This window comes from Hesperophylax consimilis, chromosome 21 (assembly GCF_061612785.1).
Source record: "Hesperophylax consimilis isolate HC1 chromosome 21, BYU_Hcon_1.0, whole genome shotgun sequence".
In the NCBI taxonomy this organism is placed as follows: domain Eukaryota; kingdom Metazoa; phylum Arthropoda; class Insecta; order Trichoptera; family Limnephilidae; genus Hesperophylax; species Hesperophylax consimilis.
The window spans coordinates 19,954,247-19,963,888 of NC_142856.1; positions in this window are offsets into that span (position 1 = coordinate 19,954,247).

Genomic DNA, 9,642 nt, shown 5'->3' on the forward strand with positions numbered 1-9,642 from the left:
AAAACTTCCAAGCCTGATTGGATTTCGAAACAGAAACAGTCTCCTCTCGTCACTTTATCTTTACGACATTTTTATTGGCACGTGGTGGGCTCGGGAAACGCTTATGAACCTTATGATTCTACTTTCCAAAATATTTATCCCATACATTCCCACATCCCAATAACAATAATACTTTAAAATTAAAGATAACAAGAAGCCGTTTATTGTTCTTCTAAAAAACGTGAATCGCCCAGCGGGGTTTTGAGATGTCACCGAGAATGCCAGTTAAAAAATTGTCATTAAAATTATTTATGGGCTTATGAGCTTTTTCCGAAGCCGCCTTGGAATAGGGACTTACAAAGAAGACAAAAGATTACATTTCGTTTTATATGGGAGAGCTTTTAATAATGCATGATGGTATTGAAATGATGATAGTCGTACATCGTACTTGCTGTGTTCGTGGCTGCTTTAATAACAATATTTTGTTACGAATGGTTAATTAAAAATGTAAGCTTCATGACATGAAAATAATTACTTTCACCAATAATTAATACAATGTAAAAGGTTTTGTTCAAGAGAAAGAATAACCTGCAAAACTTATAATTTATTTTGGCTTGTTACTATAAGAGGACCCAAATAACCTGTTGTAAAAAACTCTATTTAAATAATTATACTAATCTATTTTATATTACAAATATATAAAAAGAATTTTATAATATAAAGTTAATTGAGATTTTTTCTATAGCACTTCTTTGCTGAAAAATCACAGTGAGCGAATTTCATAAATATTTAAAATATTTAACACATACTCATGTAAGATACCTTTAACCAACCACCTGAGAGATTAAGGACGGGTTGTTTCGGAGAATTAGAACAATTCATCAAATTTCAACGTTCATTTACGGGTTCTGTGAAAGTCCTATTCAAATTCTGTTATTATATCATTTGTCATATAACAGATTTTAGGCGCAAAGACCCTACAGTTGCCAACTTGAGTAGCGGGAATTATCAGGCTAGTTGCTGGGTCAAACGTAACGCGCAAAAGATCCGCTACAGTTCCCCCCACCCCCGGCGACCGAGCTCCTCGTTCCCCCTCCTTACGCGCCGACCTCTGACCTAGCTGGACGTGTGTTCGTTTCGGCGCCCGCGTTCCAATTCGCACCGCTCGGTCGAGAAGCCAAATGTACGACAATGTCGCGCTTTGAACATCGACAGGCTGGCACCGTTTGTTTGAAACACGGCGCACAGTCCTGCAATCAACAGGATACCCCGACAACATCATGCTGTGAGTCTCTTACATTTCCTATTACCCTTGAATGTGTCCGCTAATAACCTAAATTCGTCCACGCTGCCTGTCGGTCTAGAGAGCTGTTAATTATTTCCCAGAGAGAGATTAGGGAATCCTTTGATGATAATTCTAGTTAGGATGTAACAACCTGTATTCTATTGTCATTCACCCATGTAATGTCCATTTTGCCGCTCAAATACAATGTTGATTTATAAAAACCTAACCTCTTTCATTTGGGGATAGCGGTTGTATGGGAGTGTTTTGTGTAGACGGTGGGATATGGATTCTTGAGCCTCGCGCTGACCCCGAACCCTGACTATGAGAGAGACGTCTCATGCCCCCGCATCTGAGCTGGCCGAGGGAAAGTCAGGGCCCCCCCAGGTCCGACGCGCGACACTGGCGACCAACTTAGGGCAGAATTTTTTTTAAACATATCCTTCCCGACTGCACAAAATTGCCTTTACGATTGCCCCCAATTTGAAAACATGTACTATGCAATTTTGTTGCCAAGCGCATTTTCGCCGCGAGAACTTTTGTTTGTTGTCAAGCGCATTTTGCCGCGAAAAAATAACGGTAGGAATCCTCTCGAACGAATAAAAGAGACGCACGAAATTCCCGCCAAAACGCTGTGATAACGAAAGTTTGAACATAATGTTTCTTCAATAACATAGATTCTGTGTTCTTTGTTTAAACAAAACAAACCCACTGTTTTAATTTCGGCATAAATTGCACCGTAATAATAACAGTCAGGATTTAGAACTGTGAAGCCAATTTTTACACCGGAAGTGATTTTTTTTTTAAAAAAAGCACAATACACCCAACGGCCCATCGAAGCTGATTTCTAAAAGTATATCAGCTACAACCTGTAAAACACAAATAATTCTTTATCCCGATTAATTATATAGGTACGGTGTTCGTCCATTTTCTTGTTTTTTTTCAGCATTTGACTGTTATAAAAGTGATTTTAAGTAATTGTTTCAAATTAACTTCAGAAGTGCAGTGTTTTTTTTGCAAAGAAGTGCTTTCTCGACGCAATAATAAGAACGTGTGTTCAATCTCACGATTTAGTGCCAGTAAATGAAGCAAATATAAAATCTTTCCATCAAAAGTGTTTTTTCGCTTCCAAAGTGCTGTTTTTTGTGCCTTTTTCGTGCCTTTCCTCGAGTGCAGTGAATATAAGTGCGAATAGTGCCCACAAAATTAAATTATGCAAATCCTAAAGTGTCCCCCTGGCCAAATTTTCTTCAAAAAGACTTAGAAAAATTTCGGAGTTTTTTTTCCTTTTTTAAACCATTTTTTAACAATGAATTCCAATCAAATGGCTACATCTTTGGACATGGGTGTCATTCCCAATGTACACAACTTATCCAAAGTACACCTACAAGCCGTCTTAAAAGACAGAGGAATATCACCACTAAACAAATCAAAGTCAGCATTGAAAGCATACGCTTTGTTATTCAACAAGAAGTTCATCAGGAAAATAAACCTATCCGTTGCAAGTGAAGACAAGGCACCCAATACCCCAGTTTTGGAAATCCCCGTTTCTAACAAAGAAACCAGGACACATGTTACAGTAAAACAAGACAATGCACCCATCACGGCACAAGAAAAAACATACGATCTCACTCCTTGGAAGATCAAATATAACGGTGTTTCTGATGTACTGGATTTCATTGACCGAATCGAAGAAACGGCCTCAATTAAAAATGTTCCATTTGACGTGCTGCAGAAAAACTTTATAGAACTAATATCTCCAGAATTAATCCCGTGGCACCGAATACAAAAATCAAAATGCAAGGACTGGAATAAACTCAGATCAGCCCTGATCACTAGCTTCGGCAAATCAGAGGCCCAACACAGAATTAAATTATCGTTACTATCCATTAAACAATTAGTAAACGAAACTGTGGCAACATTCATAGAGAGGGCCGAATCCATCAACATCAAACTTTCCCACCCTGTCTCGGAAGCCGAATTATTACCAGTTATAACTGATGGCCTCCTACAAAGATATGAAAACATTATCACCTCACAGAAAATTGTGTCGTTGGCCCATTTAAACGAAGTTTGCCTCATTTTGGAATCCCACCAAGACAGGAAAAACAACAAAACCACCACGGACAATATCACTGTACCAAGCCGTCCTTCTGGATTAAAACCAGAATTTGACAACAAAAAAGTTTGCTCCTTTTGCAAAAAAGTAGGTCACCTAGCTACCACTTGTTTCAAGCAGGCCAAATTTCTGGAAGCTAAAGAACCCAGAACCTTAAAGAGACATCGCTCCAGGGATCGTTCTCCTCCACGCGACGAACTGCGTGAAATTTTCAAAAAATCAAGAAATAACATGGAAAGGTTGCAAGACCCTCACTTTGTTAAACCTCAAGTGGATTTCTCTAAACCCCCACCGAATTTTCACGCAAGAAAACCAAAAAACTAAATAATAACCTCTCAGGTATCCATTCTGTACCAAGGTCTAAGGAATGGACTGATTGGTTATCACACATTAAATATTTTAACCAGACCTTAAATGTTTCTTCGGTTTGTTGCAAACAAGCTAAAGATGGAAGACCTTATGCCCTTTTCTCCGTTAACAATGTCCCCTTCTCTGGACTACTAGATAGTGGTGCATCTGTTAGTTGCCTTGGCAACAATGCCCACCTGCCTTTTGTTAACAACGGTTTTAAAGTTTTTTCCAAACCTACACTCGTGACAACTGCGGACAATACTCCCCAGACAGTCATCGGTACTCTGCAATTACCAATTAAATGTAACAATAACACAGTTACAATTAACTTTCTAATAGTACCCTCTATATCCCAGAATTTCATCCTTGGCGTTGACTTCTGGAAGGCTTTTAACGTTGCTCCACAAGTATTTAATACTCTTGGCCAAAAACCTCCGGTCGCTCAAGTTGGTGAGATTCGCACTATAATTCCTCACGAAAACCTAAGCACTGACCAGGCTCTCCAATTAAAGGAAATGATCAACAAATTTGAATCAATATCTTTCGAAAAATGCGGACTGGGTTTAACTAATTTGGTAAAACACCACATCAAAACCAACGGCCCACCAATCAAGCAACGCTACTACAATTTAGCCCCCCAAAAATTGAAACTTTTAGAAAATGAACTTGATGAAATGTTGAAAATGGGAGTGGTAGTTCCCAGCAGAAGTGCTTGGACCAACCCAACCCTTTTGGTTTCAAAAAAGACGGCTCTGCACGCTTTTGCCTCGACAGTAGACGATTGAACTCTTGTACTGAAGCCGACGCGTACCCACTGCCTTTCGTTCACGCAACTTTAGACAAATTACGCAATGCCAAATTCATTTCTTCCATTGACCTAAGCAAAGCTTTCTGGCAAATACCTTTAGATGCGGAATCCTGCGAAAAAACTGCTTTTGTTGTACCTGGTAGGGGAATGTTCCACTTTAAAAGGCTACCTTTTGGTCTAAAAAATAGCCCCGCCGAACTACAGAGGCTGATGGACAAACTATTCGGCCCTGAAGTTGACAACAACCTATTCTGCTACCTTGATGATCTCATCATCGTTAGTGACACCTTCGAAAAACACCTGTTAATGCTGGAAAAAGTTTTTCAACAACTTAAATTTGCTGGTTTAACCATCAATTTAAAGAAGTCTGAATTTTGTAAGTCTCGCCTGCGTTATTTGGGATTCATTGTCGACGAAAAAGGTCTGAGAACAGATCCTACTAAGGTGGAAGCAATGGCAAATTTCCCCCGACCCAAAAACGCGAAAGAAGTCAAAGGTTTCCTTGGACTTACAGGTTACTATAGGAGATTCATTAAAGACTTTTCCACTATTTCGGCCCCATTAAACAAAATTACTGGTATCCGTAAAGGTATCAGCAACTTTCGTTGGTCTACTGAAGCCGAAGAAGCTTTTACGACTTTAAAAAATGCTCTTCAAACAGCCCCTGTCCTGAATTGTCCTAATTTTGAACTACCTTTTACCCTCCACACGGATGCTTCTAACGTAGGGATCGGTGGAGTCCTAACTCAGGAATTCCCCGATGGCGAACACCCGGTAGCCTATTTTTCCCGCACCTTGAATAAACACGAGAAAAATTACGGAATCACCGAAAAAGAGTTACTGGCAGTATTGGATTCTGTTCACCATTTTCGCGGTTACATAGACGGTAGCAAATTTACTGTAGTCACAGACCATAGTAGTTTGAAATGGTTGATCTCTCTAAGTAATCCCTCCGGCAGACTCGCTCGCTGGGCTTCTCGCTTGTCCCAATACACTTTCGATGTCATCCACCGTAAAGGTGCGGACAATATTGTCCCAGATGCCCTGTCAAGAATTGAACTTGCCACATTAAACATCGATACAATTGCCTCTACCCCATCCACAAAAGATGAATGGTATCTCAAAATCTATGAAGGATGCAAAAACAATCAACAAAAGTTTCCCAATTTTATTATAAAAGAAGGACAACTATATCGCAATTGTAAGGCCCCACTGTCCATCCTTGAAGATTACTCTTGGAAACTCGTTGTGCCCCTCGAAAAGAGAAAACAAGTAATCATCAACAATCATAGTGCCCCCGACTCTATACACCCAGGAACCTTCAAGACGTATAAAAAGATTTCCTTGAAGTATTACTGGCCTGGTCTTTTCAAGCAAGTTCGCAACTACATCTCCAAATGTGAAACATGTAAAGCTTACAAACATAGTACGGCACCCCCTGCCGGCCTAATGGGAAAACCCAAACGTGCTGATAGACCCCTCCAATCGTTATCTATGGACCTCGTCGGACCTTTTCCCAGGAGTTATTCTGGACACATGCATATACTCAGCATTGTGGATATCTTTACCAAATTTTGTTGGATCTTCCCCTTAAAAAGAGCCAACGCCGCCGCCATTGTCAAACTTGTGGAAAAACACATTTTCATACCCTACGGAACACCCAAAACCGTAATAGTTGACAACGGAAAACAGTTTATAGCACAAGAATTTAAAGATTTCCTTGCTAAATACGGGATTAAAGATATTTATTATAATACCTTGTACACTCCCCAAAATAACACTGTCGAAAGGTATAACCAGACTATTAACACAGCTCTGGCCATTTTGGTTGACAAAGACCAACGTAATTGGTGTAAGAATTTAGATAAAATTCAAGCTGCCATGAATAACACTGTTAACCTATCCACTGGTTACACCCCCTTCTTTTTAAAACACGGTATGGAACAGGTGGTACATGGTTCATTGCACTGGAACACGAATTTCCCCACGTCAACCACCTCCACAAGCAATCCTGCCGTTGATTACGCTCATCGTTTGGAAGAACTTACTGCCATTTATAGTGAAGTTACTGATGCCCTATTGCTGGCCCACCAAAAAAGTGCGGACAGATATAACCTACGTAGGAAACACATCACTTTTAATGTAGGCGATGTTGTCTGGAGAAGGAATAACACCCTCTCTCAAGGAGCCCTGTACTTCTCTGCCAAGCTGGCACCCCGTTTTGTCAAGGCCAAGGTTGTAAGAAAAATATCGGACTTAGTTTACTACCTGTCCGACTCCTCTGGCAAACATACTGGTAATTACCATATTAAGGACATTGTAAAGTCTGGAAGTGAGGAGACAGTTGAAACTGCCCCACCACCCCAGCAACTTTAAACTAACCCATTGTGTATTATCACAAACTATTGTAAGCTTATGAAGTCTTACCATAATTAGGCGTGTAAAGTGTCAACTACATGTCAACCTATTCGTCAAAAACGAGTTTAACCTACCTTTGTAAATAAATGTATATTAACATATTATGACCATGAAGTATTATTCCTGTAATAACGTTCTTTCCCTCACGACAATCGTTTTCTCTCTTTTTACGTTTTATTTTCTCACCTGTTCTGAAACTGATCATTTTAGAATAGAGACACGTTTTCGAGTTACAATCGCCGGGAAGCCGCGAACCCGCTTTTGCTTCTCAACTTCTACACTATGCAATGTTTATGTCATGTCACCCCATTTTCGTTTCATTTTGTTCCCTCCGTCGTGTTAGAAAGAACCACCCCACTTTTGTTTTTGTTCCTTGTAAAATAACGATTGGTAATCACTCATAAGAGTGCCATCCAAAAGAGTTCGGATTTTGTAAATTCCAAAGTGTTAAATACCGACCCTTTTTTTAAAAAAAAGAAAACCTGTCAAGTACAGCCATTAATTCTTTCTTGTCCAATTCAACGTTACCTTGAGTATGTAAAACCCTATAGTGGTCTCAAAGGCAAGAACCAAGTAGCAATTAATCACATAATTGTCTTCTTTGTATGTATATAATTTTTTTCATTTTTTTCAATTTTTTCCTTTCAAAAATTGATGGCGTCCTACCCAAGCTCACATTTACCAAAAATCGGATTTTGACACATCCATTTTGGGAAATTGTATTTATAAAAGAAAACCAAATGTCGGTCCTATAAAACCACATACCATAACTGGATTCGCTTCAACTAAAAGTATGTAAAACCCATTAAGGTCTTTTATTGTATGACGAGATCTCGATTTCTTTTCTCTACTGTTACGTCACGTATGTCTCGTACCTCACGTTTCAACCCTACGGGACAGGTTAGTAAAACCTTACGGTTATCCTGATCTTCGAACGCAAATAATTATATCACAACGTAAATCAACAGGACTTTGTTCGATCATCGTTGCATAATATAAACACCCAACCTTTGTCTCACCATTTAACCAAGTGTTTGCAACCCAATTGCACGCTACAATGAACAGTATGTAAAGCCATTATGGGCCTGTTCTCACCCATCGCACGATGTAAGTAGAAATACCTCCTACCATCATCTTGCACCTTGTAACAAATGAAGTAACATTGAAATTGTTTATCTTCTCTATTGTTCCATCGTACGCCTCTCCAGGCTACGGAGTTAGTCAATCTAACAAATCTTTGCAAACAGTATCAAATGATACTGCTAGCTTTTGTTGAATTATATTTAAATGTAAAAATTGTCACGCGATAGGAGAGATCCTTAAAAAATCCACCACTACACGAGAAGTTCGTTACAATTACTTAATACTTATAACCATGTGTTATAATTTGGTCGTGTGACATTAATTTGCCATGAGTACCGCCTTTATGTATAATTTGGTCGTGTGACATTAACTTGCCATGAGTACCGCCTTTGTGTATAATTTGGTCGTGTGACATTAACTTGCCATGAGTACCGCCTTTGTGTATAATTTGGTCGTGTGACATTAACTTGCCATGAGTACCGCCCTTGTGTATAATCTGGTCGTGTGTCATTAACATGTCATGAGAACCGCCTTTGTGTATAATTGTGTACAACCCTGTACACGAGACGTGGAGACGTAATAATAATACTTACCGTGATTCGTGTGAACGACATAATATCGACATCGTCATCTCCTTTAAGGAACTGTTTTTTACACTCTTTGACTTCTGTCTATAATTGAGTTGTACCTTGCATATACTGCATACTCGTACACTATACGTGAAGACGTTACAATACTCACCATGAATCGTGCGAACGAAATAATATCAAGCTTTATATGTGAACTACGTAAGTATTTCACAGAAACCTCTTTGTTCAACGCCAATGCCCGTGGACTTCCTGTTTTTGCTGCTTTCCAAAAAGAAAAGAAGCCCAGGAATATCTACTATCCCAAAAGGACTAGTTTTCAGCTTCACTGTCAATTATGGGGCATAGTGCCGCAGGAGTTAATCGATGGGCACAAAACCACTAAACTCGTCGTCTGGGAAACGAATAAGAAGAATCCCAGGTTTGTGAAATTGGAACTAGGGTCTGTCTTTTCTCGCAATCATGTAGAAGTTTAAAACGACCCCTAATCTTTTGCCAAATACACGCAAAAGATTAGCCTCTTTAGTACAATGTGTATTCAAATACTGTTTAAAATTAATCCACTTTATTAAAATGTAAAGAGTCAGGAAATCTGCTGGTTGAATATGTTTCACTCTCACATAGAGGTTGAATTGGAAATTAGTCCAGTCTCTAGCAAATTTCGTAACTCAATTCCCGTCCTTTTTCCTCCCACTCCCTACCCCCATGCCCTCAGGCATATATATGAAGTGGAAAATCTGTTGTCGACCATATTTCGCCCTCACTTCGAGTTCGAATCGGTAATTGTTCCGGTCACCAACAGGCTTCCTACCTCACCTTTCACGTATGTTGTCATTTTTTTTCTCTCCTCAACAAAACACATTCATGAATTTTGAATATGTATGATACGCACTTGGCGCATCGTCTGTCTTTTCTGACAACCTTTATTCATGAATTAGTTTCCCTGCTGTTGCCGTGACTCGTTCACGAATTTTTTTGTCTTGTTCTTTGAAATCCTACGAAAATGTTACCACCT